The sequence below is a fragment of the Neophocaena asiaeorientalis genome, unplaced genomic scaffold (genome assembly GCF_003031525.2).
Source record: "Neophocaena asiaeorientalis asiaeorientalis breed wild unplaced genomic scaffold, Neophocaena_asiaeorientalis_V1.1 scaffold325, whole genome shotgun sequence".
Taxonomy (NCBI): Eukaryota; Metazoa; Chordata; class Mammalia; order Artiodactyla; family Phocoenidae; genus Neophocaena; species Neophocaena asiaeorientalis.
The window spans coordinates 69,590-85,659 of NW_020172742.1; the positions used below are offsets into that span (position 1 = coordinate 69,590).

At 41.7% G+C, this 16,070-nt stretch overlaps 1 protein-coding gene across 1 annotated transcript in view; it reads left to right on the plus strand.

The window, feature by feature from the left end:
• Nucleotides 1–4,926: 4,926 nt before the first annotated feature.
• The window catches only part of GRM7 (glutamate metabotropic receptor 7), a 323,989-nt gene continuing 312,845 nt past the window's right edge, over nucleotides 4,927–16,070 (plus strand). Inside the window, exon 1 of the mRNA XM_024740677.1 lies at nucleotides 4,927–5,069. The gene's annotated coding sequence lies outside the window, so the exon portion shown is untranslated. The remainder of the gene's footprint in view (nucleotides 5,070–16,070) is intronic.

The following is a 16,070-nucleotide window of genomic DNA, read 5'->3' on the forward strand; positions in this document are numbered from 1 at the left end:
TAACTTAGTGACATATTCATTCATTCATTGGATAAACGTTTATGCCATTAGTCTATTAGAGTTTTAGTAGCGATACTAGATAGCATATACATAGAAGATGGTCCATGTATATGTGTTGATTTTGAGGCCAGTTGTCCTGGGATGCTTTGAAATGTGAGAATGACTTAAGTGTTCCTGAGGCATAGCTATTCCATCTGAACAAATGTCCAATCTCTGCTCTCCCCACTCCCTATGTTTCCCTTTTTTCATCTGTGTATCTTCTCTCTCCAGGAAGCCCTCTCTGACTCCCTAACACGGTTCTATCCCTGTACCCTTCCTTCACGGAAGCTATCACAGGTGTAATTTTATATTTATTTAAATGATACTTTTTCAAGTCTATCTTCCCCACCAGGCTGGCCGTAAATCCCATAAGGGACAGGTAGGTTTTAATCCCAAGGTTTGTGAGTGCAGAGGATAGTGTCTGTCACAGGGTGGGTGCTCAGTAAATGTTTACTGGATGAGTATGTTTATTGAAGAACCCACAGTTCATATTCTACTATATCAGGCAGAATGCTGAGTGCTTTACAAATAAGAGTTTGTTGACTCCTTGTAACAAACCTATGAGGTAGGTATTACTATTAACCCCATTTTACAGATGAGGAACCTTGAACTGAATGATGTGCTCACGTTCATACACTTCAGACCCACCATTGTGACATCGATGTGTGGTTCACCACTACACTATATGGTTTTTCTACTGACAGAAAAAGTGCAGGTCTCCTATGGGTTGGCAGTTCACATCTCTAGGAAACCACCCAAAAGCCAATGTATGCTATGTTGGTACCTGGCTAAGGGCTCTGAGTTACCCCTCAAGGCCATGGGCCTTCAGAAGAGGTAGTGAAGATGTTACCAAAAGTGGGGTCTGTCTACTCTCTGCTCAAAAGCCCATAAAGAGGCAAGGTTGGTGAACAGGAAACTTGGCTTTACTCCGGAGGCCAGCAACCAGGGAGAGAGGGCGGACTCGTATCCACAGGCCGATGCCCGGACTGACAGTCAGTGGGCAAGAGCTTTTAACGTGGAGTTTCAGGGTTCACGGCTGGAGGGAGGGAGCTACATGCAGAAACGGCACAGTCAGCTCTGACAGTCGTCTTGAACTTGGTCATGCCATGGTCTCATCCGCGTCATCCTGATTGCTTTGAGTACAGTTAATGTTAAGTTCCAGGGTCACTTTGTTCCCACTTCTTTGAGGCCAGTTCTCAGAATGGTGGCAGCTTATGGCATGGCTACAGTCTGGTCATCATGTAGTTAACTTCTTCCACATGGTGGTGGTTTCAGCATCTACAAGACAGCTCACAGGATATGGCCCAGCATGTTATCTGTAGCCCTTGAGGAGGAACTAGAGGTCCTTGACTTTGCTTAATGGCTAAACTATTATTGTTTGTCCTGTTTGACTGCTTTCCTTTGCTTCTGCATTTTCTCACTTCTCTGATTAAACTTATGCTTTGGCGAAAGTTTTTGTACAGACCAAAGGCAGGCAGAGGACATGAAGGGAGAAGGACCACAGTGTCCTGCTCCATTTCAAAGACACAGGCTATTTAAGGTTACCTTCTTAGAAGCACTAAAACGTTGCACCAGGATGGAAATTCCTGGGCTGGGGAGCCCAGAGTGATAACAGGAGACAAAGTTGAGGAACACAGCCTTTGAGGCTGCAAAGGAGCCTTGAGAAGCAATGGAGCGAACACACCAGGAAAACTCACCCGCGGGTCCCACGGTGCCCTCCGTCTCCCCCTAGCCATCTGCAGGCCACAGGGTGCAAGGGAGGGCTCCTGCCATGCTGAACACAGTGCTAAGCAAAAGTCTCAACTGTAGAAGCAAAGCAAAGACCCTGTCATCTGAACCAGGGCAAAGATTCGAGGCTGAGAAGGTGACATGGCTGACATTTAACAAATTGGGCTGGAACAGCTGAAATCCCAGCTTCAGAAGCTCAGGATTTGCTTCTCTCAATCTGGGCAACAGGAGAATCACCTGGATCTTGTTAAAAACCCAAGATTGGAGAAGTCCAGCTTCTCAAAGCGGGGGCTGCATGCACAGCAGCTGGGGCTTGTTAAAAAGGGAGCCTCTCTGGTCCCACCCCAAACCTCCGCCCCTTCTGCCGTGCCCAGGGAAGTCGGTCGCTCGTTCCGTGGGAGCGTGAAAGCTGAATTCAGCCTGCAAGTGAGTCCCTGCCGTGAGCTGGAGAAGGAAGCTGGGAGTGAACTGGATGGGTGAGTAAAAGGACGGAGTTCAGACTAGGAAAGCCTGTTGCTCTTCCACTTCCTGTTATAGTGCAGGCTTTCCAGAAATCTGTTGGTTCTCTCTTAGAGCAGAGGGAGGGACCTGCTGCCTTCTCTTGCCTACCACCGTGTTAGCTAGCTGCACCCTAGTCCTTCCTTCACCAGCATGTTTTTGCATATCCAGCAGACACAGGCTGAAGAGAGAGGTGTTTTGAAGTGATGAACTTCTTCAGTGATGAGGTTTCCTCTAAAGATGTCTTCTGAGCTGGGGAATATATGTATCGGTGCTACAATTTGAGCGATTTTAGTAGTTCCTTTTTTTTTTTTTTTTTTTTTTTTTGGGGTCACGGGGCAATGCGGGATCCTCCCGGACTGGGGCACGAACCCGTGTCCCCTGCATCGGCAGGCGGACTCCCAACCACGGCGCCACCAGGGAAGTCCAGTAGTTCCTATTCTGAGTCTGGTTTGAGCTTCAGACCCGTGGCATGTGGCCAAAGAGTTTATTTCTATTTGCGTTCTCTGGAGGCTGCTTCTTCCTTAAGAGTGTGTTGTTCGGGTGTCTTACAAAGAGGGGCTTAGGGTGCCATGCTAATGCAGCAGTGTTTCAGTTGTCTGTGGCTGCAGAAAAAAACCACCTCAAGTGTCAGTGGTTTAAAAGATGAATCGCCACAGTTCTGCAATCGGGGCTGGTCTCAGCTGAGTGGTTCTACTGCAGTCAGCTGGACGGCTGCAAAGTCCACAGAGGCTCTACTGAGAGGGCTGGGGTCTGGCTGGGCTCTTCTCTTTCCACATGATGTCACGTACCCCAGCCACTCGTGTTAGAGCATGGTAGCTGGATTCCAAGGGGAGTCTCTCAAGGACAAGGCACAGTGTGTAAAGGGTTTTCCAGCCTCCGCTTGCATCGCATCTGCCGATGTCTCATGAACAAAGAGGCAGGCTGTGTAAGAGGGGACCACACAAGGGCGTGAAGCCCAGGAAGCATGGTCCATCAGGGGCCATCAGTGTCACAGTCTACCACTGTTGCCTTTTTTTTTTTTTTTTTTCCCCTTGCGGGGGTTTGGCAGGGGGATAGCTGGAGAGAAAAGTGAAAGTTAACTAGTTACCATTGTGAGTGTGTGGGTGTATGTACGTGACCAAGCGCATACTTGTAGTGTTCCTGGAAACTCTGGGGGACTCTGTCTTTCCCCCAAAGATTCCCCTTTATCGAGTGATGGTTCTTTTACTGAACAGTCATCTGGAGGCCGGGTTATGGGAGGGCAGTGAGGTGGGATGGGACTTCCAGCCAGACAGGTGGATCGATCAGTGTTGGTATCAGGGTGAGCCAGACGCTGCAGCTCGATTACTCTCAAGTCAGCGAAGGCAGTGCGTATGAAAGGACGGTTTCCTGGATACCGGGTCAAGAATCGTGTTCTCACAACACCCTAGAAAATAACTAAAAGATGTATAGACTATTCTTTTTATCTTCTCTAAAATATAATCTCCTGTATAGGTTTCTTTTTTCTTTTTTCTTTGTCTCATTTACTTATTTCAAGTTTTCCACTTACGGTAGGGCTACTGTATGTTGAGCCATGGATGTAGTAGTGAATAAAATTAAACTGACGTGCCCCGCTTGTGAAGTTTAGAGTTGAGAGCTGATTTTCTCTTGTGGCCTTAGATAAGAGTAACTGAATAATTTACGTAATGTGAATGTAAGTCCATCTTCTCCTATGGTTCTTGACCTTAAACTCCATGAGTTTCCAAAGTCTTCCCACTGCCACAAACAAGATGCCATAAGGAAAACAGGTGGTATCATCTTACAGGTAAATGGAAGGAAGATAAGAAAGTTCCAGCAGGTACTTGCTCGTGTTTCCCCGACTTAGTGAGATGAGTGGAGCTGGGATTCAAGGCCAGCCCTTGTGATACTGAATCCAATCTGATTCTCACAGGACCACTGGCCCATTTAAAGCTGCACCATCCTAAAGAGGTAGCTAGAGATTTCCTGGGCACTTGTTCTCTCGAGTCTGCTCATCTAACACTCTTTAGAAAAAGCATTACACTTACGTTGGGGTCAGTTTGCCTATGGCCTCTTCAAAAACTTCCATTTTGCCTGGAAAGTCAGTTCCATAATGGGTCCTTACCAAATGCAAGAGGGTTCTTAGAATGGTAATCACAGGTCAGTAACTCACATGCGTAGGGATGCAGAATATGGCGTAGCGGTTGACCTTGGGCACTTTATTCTGTCTTCTAAGACTCTCTTTTTTCATTGGCAAAATGGAAATGATAGCAACTACCACATAGGCTGTTGAGATGAATGAAAGAATCTACGTAAAGCAGAGAGTCTGGTCCACAGTAAGCACTGAAATGATCACTTATTATCTTGGTGATGATAAAGACCTAGTCTACTCCCTAGAGATACGAGGGTTGTTGTGATCACTGTGTCACTGCTAAGGTCTCTAATGCAGAGTTCATTGTGAAAGGTCATTTGTAGGCCACACATCTGCCTGACAGATTGAACTAGGGATTTAGCCATAGGAGTTAGCATTAGTATTTGTTTCCTCACTTTTTTTTTTTTTGATTGACACAAAAGAGCAAGCGTCTGGTCCACTAAAACGAAGAAAAACCATCATTGGTATTTTTATTTCCAAATGTCCCGGCAGTGCCCCGCAAGCAGTAACCTTTCCATTTAACTCTGTTTAGGGTTTGATGCCTATTTTACATCCCGCACGCTTGAAAACAACAGAAGAAACGTATGGTTTGCCGAATACTGGGAGGAAAACTTCAACTGCAAGTTGACAATTAGTGGGTCAAAGAAAGAAGACACAGATCGCAAGTGCACAGGTAATTTCATTCTCATTGTCCTTCTCCTGTTACTCTGTGTGGCCAGCATTGTGATGTCTGCAGAGCTGACAGAAGGAAGCTTGCCTGCAGACGAATTGAAAAAGTAAATTGAATTTTACTAGATTGCTCAGAAAGTGGAACAGGAACGTAAGACTTGAGCGGCAAGAGCAGTACAGACAAGAGTGGATTCTTTTCTGCCTGTCCATCTAGCAGTAATTGACATTTTCTTTGATGCTTTGAGTTCAGAAGAGGTCATGTTGCCTTGAATGCTGTCTCTGGTAAATATTAGTTCATGTTGTAGCCAGGAGTATAAAGTCATTTTCACATAGACAAAAGTCTCTCACAAATTTCATACCAGCATCAGATTTAACTGTCAGCAGAGAAATGACCGAAAATGTGAAAACAATATATTTGATTAAGGAAAGAAAGTACTTGGGGTTAGAGTAGTGAGAATTCCAATGGATTTTCATAATGTCCAAATTAATGTCACCTGCTATTTAAAATATGCTTTAAGATGCTCTCTAAGCCTCGTTTGTAACCTCGCAGAAATATTCCACATAAAAAACACGAGCGTGTTTGCCATGTATGTATGTGTGTGTCTGTATATATGTATATGTGTATATAGATATATATATGATATGCTATATATAGTGGGTTGGCCAAAAAGTTCTTTCTGGCTTTTCTGTAACATCTTGTGGAAGAACCCGAACGAACTTTTTGGCCACCCCTGTGTGGGTGTAGGTGTTTGTGTGTGTATACACACATATATTTATGCAGTAATCAGAAGGTGACATCACATGTTTATTCACTGATTGGTTCACAAATATATATTGAGCGACTCCTTTCTGCTAAGCACTGTGCTGGCTACCGCTGATCTGGTGGTGAGCAAACCAGGTGATGCCACTGCTTTCACGCTGCTTTTCACACTCACGCTGTGTAGTGAGAAAAAATCGACCTTGTTCCAGCGACCTTGCTATGAATACATAATTATAAATTGCAGTAAATGTTCTGAGTGAGGCGACAGCGTGTAATCAAGGAATTTTACTCATATTAAAGGCGGAAGCTCTCTCAAAAGGTGAGTAGACGTTGGCTGGTTGGGGAAGGGGAAGACCAGATTGGAGAATTTGTGGTGCAGGAAGAGCACGGCACAGGGCTCGAAGCAGGAAAACGATGGTGCCTCTTAGGATGTGAAAAGCAGAAAAGCATGCAGTACAGTGAATAGGATAAATGTGTGAGCCGAGGCTGCAGGTGTAGAGATACGAGGAATAAGCCATGCTGGGATGTATGTGGATTTTGGTCTTTATCCTGTGGATACTGGAAGTTGTGGGAGGTCTTACACGAGGGTGTGATGTGTTCTACCATCACCTAGCCCTCTATTAATTAGCATCCCCCAATTTTATACTTCAGTAGCCTTCAACATTTGTAATGATGCCCTTGAGGTACGACAAACCCTAAAATGTCTTTAGTATGATCAAGAAAGAGACGTTCGTATTGTATACACTCATGTGTAGTTTTTCTTTGCACTGTGGGCCTTCGAATATTGGCCATTCAGGTACTGTAGATTCCCCCATTCAGTAAACATCTGTTAATGAAGAATAATGAGTATAGAACATGGTACTAAAACAGCACGAATGGGGCAAGGATGCTGAAGTTTAGGCCTTTTCCTTGAGGAGTTTTCTTTTTGTGAAAAAGGAGAGATAAGCTATAAACAGAGACATGAGTAACAATAATGGTACAAAATCCGTATGATGCACGGTTGGATGCCTAACTCAGCTAACTGGAATATCAGATTAACCACATTCTCTAGCCCGTAGTGTACAGCAACAGTGTTTTCAATAATAGGATCCTTACAGCGTTGGGGGAAGATTCAGTCAATGTTGACTAGACCTATAGGTGACACCAAACTTTCAAGTAGAAATTGAAAAATTAGCTTGACATCTGGGTAATTTGTCTATATGACGGGGACATGCAAACGTACTACAAGTACCTCAGTGATGGGTGACAGTTTTTTGGCTCTTTCTGACATTTGATGTTTTGTAGAGTCTGAAAGGTGGAATGAATTGTCTGACGGCCGTTAGGATCGTTCTGTCTAAGGCTCATCTCCAGTCTCCGTATATACTCTACCCAGGCTGTTTTACCTGTAGTCACATTTTAATGCTGATTATCAAGAATTTGGGTTTATAAAAACATATAAGCTCATTATCCAAACCACTACCTTCAAAAAATGGAAACAGAAGTGTTGATGTTTTCATATCATGCTTCCTCCATATGGGAAACCTATGATCACACCCGGTAAATTAGCTGAGGCCCCTCTCCCTTTCCTTACTTACCACTTCCCTTGTGATAAGAGGTGCCATACTGAGTGGACGTCGATATTACTACTATCATTGTGTCTTGTTCTTCCTGTTAATGGATATAAGAACGTGGATGGTCTGTGTTTGTTATTCTTTCTCATACTTTCTCTTTTCCAAATTCAACTAAACTTGTATTTGCTTTGGAAGTATTCCCAGAACACTATTTGAAAAATCTTGACATTTAGGTATACCTCAACTTGGAAGTGGAAAAGTGGGAGAAAAGACATAGTAAGATTTGCTAGGCCACAGGGAAAGAAAAAATGGAGAGAAATGACATATTAAACTGTATTAATGAGAATACTTGCAGTGAGAAGTTGTTTTAATGAAAGAGGAGAGTGGATGAGAGAAGAAAGCCATTGATAGGCTTAAGGGTGTGGGTGATGTAAGGGAAAGCTTGGTACCCAGATTTTGAAACACTAAAAGAATGGGCACATTGGAAAGAAGCAACCAGATGAGGAGGTAGAGGCTAAGTAGTCTGGCATTGCCGATCGTGGAGTCTAGCGTCTCGGAGTGCAGTTAGTAGATGCTTTGATCTCAGGGCTGCAGAAAACAGCCCACTTCACAGATCTCTCTCTGTGACTGGTCTCTGCTAAAGAACAAGAAAGTCTTAAAATATTCATTCCTAGGATTTGGACACAAACTAAAATGCAGGCATTTTTTTTCTGGGATATATAGCCTCTTCAGCTGTCATGAGCTACTTACTATGTATTAGCTCCAAGTAGTCTTGGATCATTCAGGATTCGAGATCAAGATCATTGAATCAATCATCCGGTCAGACAAGTTTTGAACATGAGTCGCGGGACCCATAACTATTTGGAGAGAGCACATTCCTGGCGTCAGGGGAAAACAGTGAGTTCTAAAAACCCAAGATGGTAAAAAAAAAAAAAAAAGTCATGAAAGGAAGAATAATTGTCGAACAAAAATTATTATTAAACATGAAATAAACTGCATATGCTTTATAATTTAACATTGGGCTACATGTGCATGGATTCTTACCTGAACAACCATGGAATCCTTATTCCTATGAATTATCCATATGCATTTAAAATCTCCTTCAAACAAGGAAAGCTACCACATACTTCAGTATTTTAAGAACATCCCAACTTTCCTTGATACCCAATTCCAAGGTCTCTCAACCTTGAGAGCTACACATTCTTCATCCTACTTTCCCTGGTGGTTTATCTCAGTTGTCATTGATATAAATTAAGACTCGCCAGGGACCCATCCTGCTCATGGGTTATCTTGGCTGCCATCCTCCAAGGAGTCACGTAGTCGAGCAAGTTTATTGGTGGTGTAAGTTTTCACAGAAAACACAAACTCTATCTGAAAGGTACTAATGCCATTCATGCTACTTCATGGTAGAGCTACGTTTTCTCATGGAGATAGTGGTAACTACACACACATTAAAGTAAGCATTTTTAGACAGCTCATCATAGATTATTTGTTGCTCATGGGAAGAAAAATCAGACGTGATTTTTCTTTCAGGTTGAATTTATGCTCCCCCACCCTCCCCACCCCACTGGGTAAGTGTGTTCACCCTTAACACTTGCCAGTAGATTGCTGACACAGGGACTAGTTTAGCATACGATCTCTTTGGGAAATATATGTTTTTGTGGAGTTACCAAGGTCAAGAGAAGAAGGAAAATAAATAGGTGAAGTTATGTCTCTGCAAAAGAGATTGAGGCCATCTTGGTGTCAGGAAAATACTCTGCCAAAGTGTGTGCGAAACCAGAGGTTTTGGCATGAAAGAGGACTAGCATTGTGTTCCAGGGCTATCTCTGAATACCCCTGTGAGAGACAGTATTTAATCTCTCAAAGCCTTTCCTCATCTTTGAAATGGGAATAATAAAAGTTTAATTGCATCCAAAGTTGTTGTGGGAATTAAATGAGAGCACTCAAGAAGAGGATCTAGAAGCTCTTTGGTGGGGGCTAAGGGCAGACTCTGGGAGGGCTCATGCCCAGGAGTACTTCCCAGAACTTCTGCTGCCAGTGTCCTTGTCCCCACCATAAGCCACAGCCGCCACCCCTACTCTCTCTGCAGGAGACTAGCAGCTCTGTGGCTGACAGGGCAGTGTTGCTCCAGCCAGGTGTCAGGCCTGAGCCTCTGAGGTGGGAGAGCCGAGTTCAGGACATTGGTCCACTGGACACCTCTCAGCTCCAAGTAATAGCAAATGGCAAAAGCTCTCCCAGAGATCTCTTTCTCAACGCTAAGACCCAGTTCCACTCAACAAACAGCAAACTACAGTACTGGACACCCCATGCCAGACAACTAGCAAGACAGGAACACAACCCCACCCATTAGCAGAGAGGCTGCCTAAAAACATAATAAGGTCACAGATGCCCCAAAACACACCACCAGACGCGGTCCTGCCCACCAGAAACACAAGATCCAGACTCATCCACCAGAAAAGAGGCACCAGTCTCCTCGACCAAGAAGCCTACACAGCCCACTGAACCAACCTTAGCTGCTGCGGTCAGACAGCAAAAACAACGGGAGCTACGAACGTGCAGCCTGCGAAAAGGAGACCCCAAGCACAGTAAGTTAAGCAAAATGAGAAGACAGAGAAATACTCAGCAGATGAAGGAGCAAGGTAAAAACCCACCAGACCAAGCAAATGAAAATAGGCAGTCCACCTGAAAAAGAATTCAGAGTAATGATAGTAAAGATGATCCAAAATCTTGGAAGTCGAGTGGCGAAAATACAAGAAACGTTTAACAAGGACTTAGACGAACTAGGGAGCAAACAATGATGAACAGCACAATAAATGAAATTTAAAATTCTCTACAAGGAATCAATAGCAGAATAACGGAGGCAGAGAAACGGATAGGTGACCTGGAAGATAAAATAGTGGAAATAACTACCACAGAGCAGAATAAAGAAAAAAGCATGAAAAGAATTGAGGACGGTCTCAGAGACCTCTGGGCCAACATTAAATGCACCAACCTTCGAATTATAGGGGTCCCAGAAGAAGAAGAGAAAAAGAAAGGGTCTAAGAAAATATTGGAAGAGATTATAGTTGAAAACTTCCCTAATATGGGAAAGGAAATAGTTAATCAATTCCAGGAAGCACAGAGAGTCCCATGCAGGATAAATCCAAGGAGAAACACACCAAGAAACATATTAATCAAACTGTCAGATATTAAATACAAAGAAAAAATACTGAAAGCAGCAAGGGAAAACCAACAAATAACATACAAGGGAATCCCCATAAGGTTAACAGCTGATCTTTCAGCAGAAACTCTGTAAGCCAAAAGGCAGTGGCAGGACATATTTAAAGTGATGAAAGGGAAAAACCTACAACCAAGATTACTCTACCCAGCAAGGATCTCATTCAGATTCGACAGAGAAATTAAAACCTCTACAGACAATCAAAAGCTAAGAGAATTTAGCACCACCAAACCAAATTTTCAAAAAATACTAAAAGAACTTCTCTAGGCAGGAAACAGAAGAGAAGGAAAAGGCGTACAATAACAAACCCAAAACAATTAAGAAAATGGTAATAGGAACATACATATTGATAATTACCTAAAATGTAAATGGATTAAATTCAGCCAGACAGACTGGCTGAATGGATACCAAAACAAGACCTGTATATATGCTGTCTACAAGAGACCCACTTCAGACCTAGGGACACATACAGACTGAAAGTGAGGGGATGGAAAAATATATTCCATGCAAATGGAAATCAAAAGGAAGCTGGAGTAGCAATTCTCTGTCAGACAAAATAGACTTTAAAATAAAGACTATTACAAGAGACAAAAAAAAGACCCTACATAAAGATCAAGGGATCAATCCAAGAAGAAATTACAATTGTAAATATTTATGCACCCAGCATAGGAGCACCTCAATACATAAGGCAAATGTTAACAGCCATAAAAGGGGAAATTGACAGTAACACAATCATAGTAGGGGACTTTAACACCCCACTTTCACCAATGGACAGATCAACAAAATGAAAATAAGCAAGGAAACACAAGCTTTAAATGACACATTAAGTAACATGGACTTAATTGATATTTAAAGGACATTCCATCGAAAAACAACAGAATACACTTTCCTCTCAAATGCTCATGGAACATTCTCCAGGATAGATCATATCTTGGGTCACAAATCAAGCCTTGGTAAATGTAAGAAAATTAAAATTGTATCAAGTATCTTTTCCGACCACAACACTATGGGAATGGATATCAATTACAGGGGAAAAATCTGTAAAAAAATAAAAACACACGGAGGCTAAACAGTATGATACTAAATAGCCAAGAGATCACTGAAGAAATCAAAGAGGAAATCACAAAATACCTAGAAACAAATGACAATGAAATCATCATGACCCACAACCTATGGGATGCAGCAAAAGCAGTTCTAAGAGGGAAGTGTATAGCAATACAATACTACCTCAAGAAACAAGAAACATCTCAAATAAACAACGTAAACTTACACCTAAAGCAATTAGAAAAAGAAGAACAAAAAATCTGCAGTTAGCAGAAGGAAAGAAATCATAAAGATCAGATCAGAAATAAATGAAAAAGAAATGAAGGAAACAAGAGCAAAGATCAATAAAACTAAAAGCTGGTTCTTTCAGAAGATAAACAAAGCTGATAAACCATTAGCCAGACTCATCAAGAAAAAAGAGGGAGAAGACTCAACTCAATAGAATTAGAAACGAAAGAGAAGTAACAACTGACACTGCAGAAATACAAAGGATCATGAGAGATTACTACAAGCAACTATATGCCAATAAAATGAGCAACCTGGCAGAAATGGGCAATTCTTAGAAAAGCACAACCTTGCGAGACTGAACCAGGAAGAAATAGAAAATATAAACAGACCAATCACAAGCACTGAGATTGAGACTGTGATTAAAAATCTTCCAACAAACCAAAGCCCAGGACCAGATGGCTTCACAGGCGAATTCTATCAAACATTTAGAGAAGAGCTAACACCTATCCTTCTCAAACTCTTCCAAAATATAGCAGAGGGAGGAACGCTCCCAAACTCATTCTATGAGCCCACCATCACCCTGATACCAAAACCAGGCAAAGATGTCACAGAAAAAGAAAACTACAGGCCAATATCACTGATGAACACAGATGTAAAAATCCTCAACAAACTACTAGGAAACAGGTTCCAGTAGCACATTAAAAGGGTCATACACCATGATCACGTGGGTTTTACCCCAGGAATGCAAGAATTCAATATATGCAAATCAGTCAATATGATACACCATATTAACAAATTGAAGGAGAAAAACTATATGATCATCTCAATAGATGCAGAAAAAGCTTTTGACAAAATTCAACACCCATTTATGATAAAAACCCTCCAGAAAGTAGGCATAGAGGGAACTTACTACAACATAGTAAAGGCCATATATGACAAAGCCACAGACAACGTTGTTCTCAATGGTGAAAAACTGAAACTATTTCCACTAAGATCAGGAAGAAGACAAGGTTGCCCACTCTCACCACTAATATTCAACATAATCCTGGAAGTTTTTGCCCCAGCAATCTGAGACGAAAAAGAAATAAAAGGAATCCAAATCAGAAAAGAAGAAGTAAAACTGTCACTGTTTGATACAAAAGACCTCGACTAGCCAAAGCAACCTTGAGAAAGAAAAACGGAGCTGGCGGAATCAGGCTCCCTGACTTCAGACTATACTACAAAGCTACAGTAAGCAAGACGGGATGGTACTGGCACAAAAACACAAATATAGATCAATGGAACAGGAGGACACGGGGAGGGGGAAGGGTAGGGTGAGATGAAGTGAGAGAGTGGCATGGACATATATACACTACCAAATGTAAAACAGATAGCTAGTGGGAAGCAGCCGCACAGCACAGGGAGGTCAGCTCAGTGCTTTGTGACCACCTAGAGGGGTGGGATAGGGAGGGTGGGAGGGAGACGCAAGAGGGAGGGGATATGGGGATATATGTATATGTATAGCTGATTCACATTTTTATACAGCAGAAACTAACACATCATTGTAAAGCAATTATACTCCAATAAAGATGTTAAAAAAAAAAAAAGGATCTAAAATAATACTAGGACACAGTAATAGCTCAGTAATGGCAATTATCTGCTCTTCCGGGCTGAGAGCAGTTACAGAGCAGGGTGGTGTTTCATGAAGATCCTATTGCCTTATGTCAGTCCTATGGAAAATCAGGATGTATACCAAATTCTAGGAGGAAAATAAAGCCAGGGATTTGAATAAGCACGTAAATACATACCAGAGATTTTCACTGGGGCACGCATTGCATAGCAGTATACTAAGGTGTCGGAAAGTTTGTAGGCAAGCGTTTTTCAGCTTTATGCTATGAATGGAATGAGGGTCCAAGCTTATGGAATTTCAGCATCATAAGGTAGAGCGTGCCCAAGCGTTATAGGAGCTCGGACTTGCTGAGTACCTCATGTCCCAACTTTTGTACAGTTTTATCCCTGATGTGCTATATCCCTATGTGGTTAGTAGCATCCCCAAGGTCTTTGCTCCCAGACCCATTCCTTGAACTCAGAAGGTTTCGAGAATCTGAATGTGCTTGCCGAATCTGTATGTGCTTGCCTATGGCCGTCCGTAAAAATTATCACTCTGTCACATCTTACGGCTCATACAGACATTTGTCTAACTAACATTACGGTCCTGTCAAATGCCACTCTGAATACTGATTCTGCGGAATTATCTCTTTGCTGAAAACAAATAACTCAGCATTTAGAAATCCATTATTCCATGAAGGGACAACTTGACTTTCAGAGATTTGTTTTCCTTTTGAGATGACAGAGGAAGAATAAATTGGTGACATATTTCTTGTTTTGTGGGTTTTTTTTTTTTTTTTGTAAAAAGACGTATTCCATTGCTAGTGCTTTCAACTCACACAGTAAACAAATATGATTTTGTTTTGAGTCCCTAATCAACGAATATTTACTGTGGAAAGATAGCAAGGGCCAAAGCGTATAGTCTGGTGAATGTCCACGTTCTGGGAGGTCAGTATCCTTAAGCTGTGTTTTTCTTTTCACCTCACTTGTCAAAGCTAATAGTTTAAGTAAAGGTCACTCTCTTGGGGGTGGCAAAATCCTGTTAATAAATGCTGTTAGTGAATAAAGCATGTATTTCTAAAGTCTCTTATCCTCATCTGGGACCCAGGCCCAGTTGAGCCTGTATAATTTTTAAACTATCAGGACAAAGGAATTAGACTTAAGTGAGTCAAGTTCTCTGAGAATATATGTGTGGAAAAATTTGACTCTACTAATTAGTTTTCCCTGTCATTTTATTATTCTATTCTGAATTGACCTTTAATTGTTAAATAGACGTTGTATTGTGAGACCTAATTTATTCAGCATGATTAAGGAATCCACAACAAAATGTTATAGACAAATAATGTCTCACCCTTTGTTGCTCTAAGACTTTTTGAAGCCATTTTGATGAGAAGCAAGGTAAAATGCATTTTTACTCCTCTGTGCTTTGTTAAACCGAGGTTCAGCGAAGATTAATTATGATTTAATCTGCCTGGAGCATCCGTTATGGATTGTGCGTTAATATGGTTCTTTGTTAAATGTTTGATTCTCGGCCTTATCTCTGGACATCAACATCTTGCTTGGTGTTTCTCTTCCTACCATCATCCTTAAGTCTTCCACTACCTGCCTCTGCAATGACTGGCTTCTATCTGGGTGGGAACTGGAAATATAAGCCAAATTATTAGATTTTTTTAGGTTAAATCATTCATTTTTAAAATGAACATTAAATAAGTATTAAATGTCTCAGAATCATCTCAGAAAGGCTTTGTGGACGTGGTACAGCATTTTATAGCAGCTCTTTGGGTGAATTTACTAGTAGAATTTAGCTAGGTGAAATGCTAATTAATATAGTATTCCCCAAATTAGAATCATCTGAATTCACATCTGAAGTCTTCCTTGTTCTTGGAAAACTTCTTTTAAATACTTTTCAGAATAAAAGTCCCATGTCCGTGGAAGATGATTATGGGTATGACTTTGGATTCCTATACGTAATAGATGAAAAAAGGCTTTAGTGGAACATTAAGTCATATTAAATGCTATGTTATTTCTCTGGCTTTATTTTTAATTCACTTAGATATGAAATTTTATCTTCTTTGATTATTTTAAAACCAGTAAAGTTATCTTTCTAAAGGAATTTAAGAACAAAAAGATAGCCTGTTTTCAATGGGCTAAATGTGTCAATTATAACACTTGATAAGTTTGACAGAAGATAAGCAAGATGTGACCAGCCTCGCTTCTGAGAGCGCTGACACTGCAGCCTCTCCTATGGTTACGTTATAGTAAGTACAGCTCTCGGGCCACCAAACCAGTAGTGCAAAAAAATATGACTTGTTATTGTTTCCTGTAACTTTGTTTTGCCCCTCCATTTCAGTGATTTTAGAAGTTTAAGCAATCTTTGTAGAGTTGTCCATTCCACCCAGTCAGTGTGGTTGAACCTCATTTACAGAGGACTTTGTCAAGGATGGGAACCTGGAGTTGTTTGTGAGGTCTCTTTACTCTGGGCCTTTGGCATCTATCCATGCCTTCTTCCTGTCTGGGAATCCTTATACAGGAATGCGCTACCATCCCTTAGGAGTGGAGATGTGGAGGTGAGCACAGCATGGACTTTTGATCCTGGCTTCAGGGCTTCTCCAGGCTCAG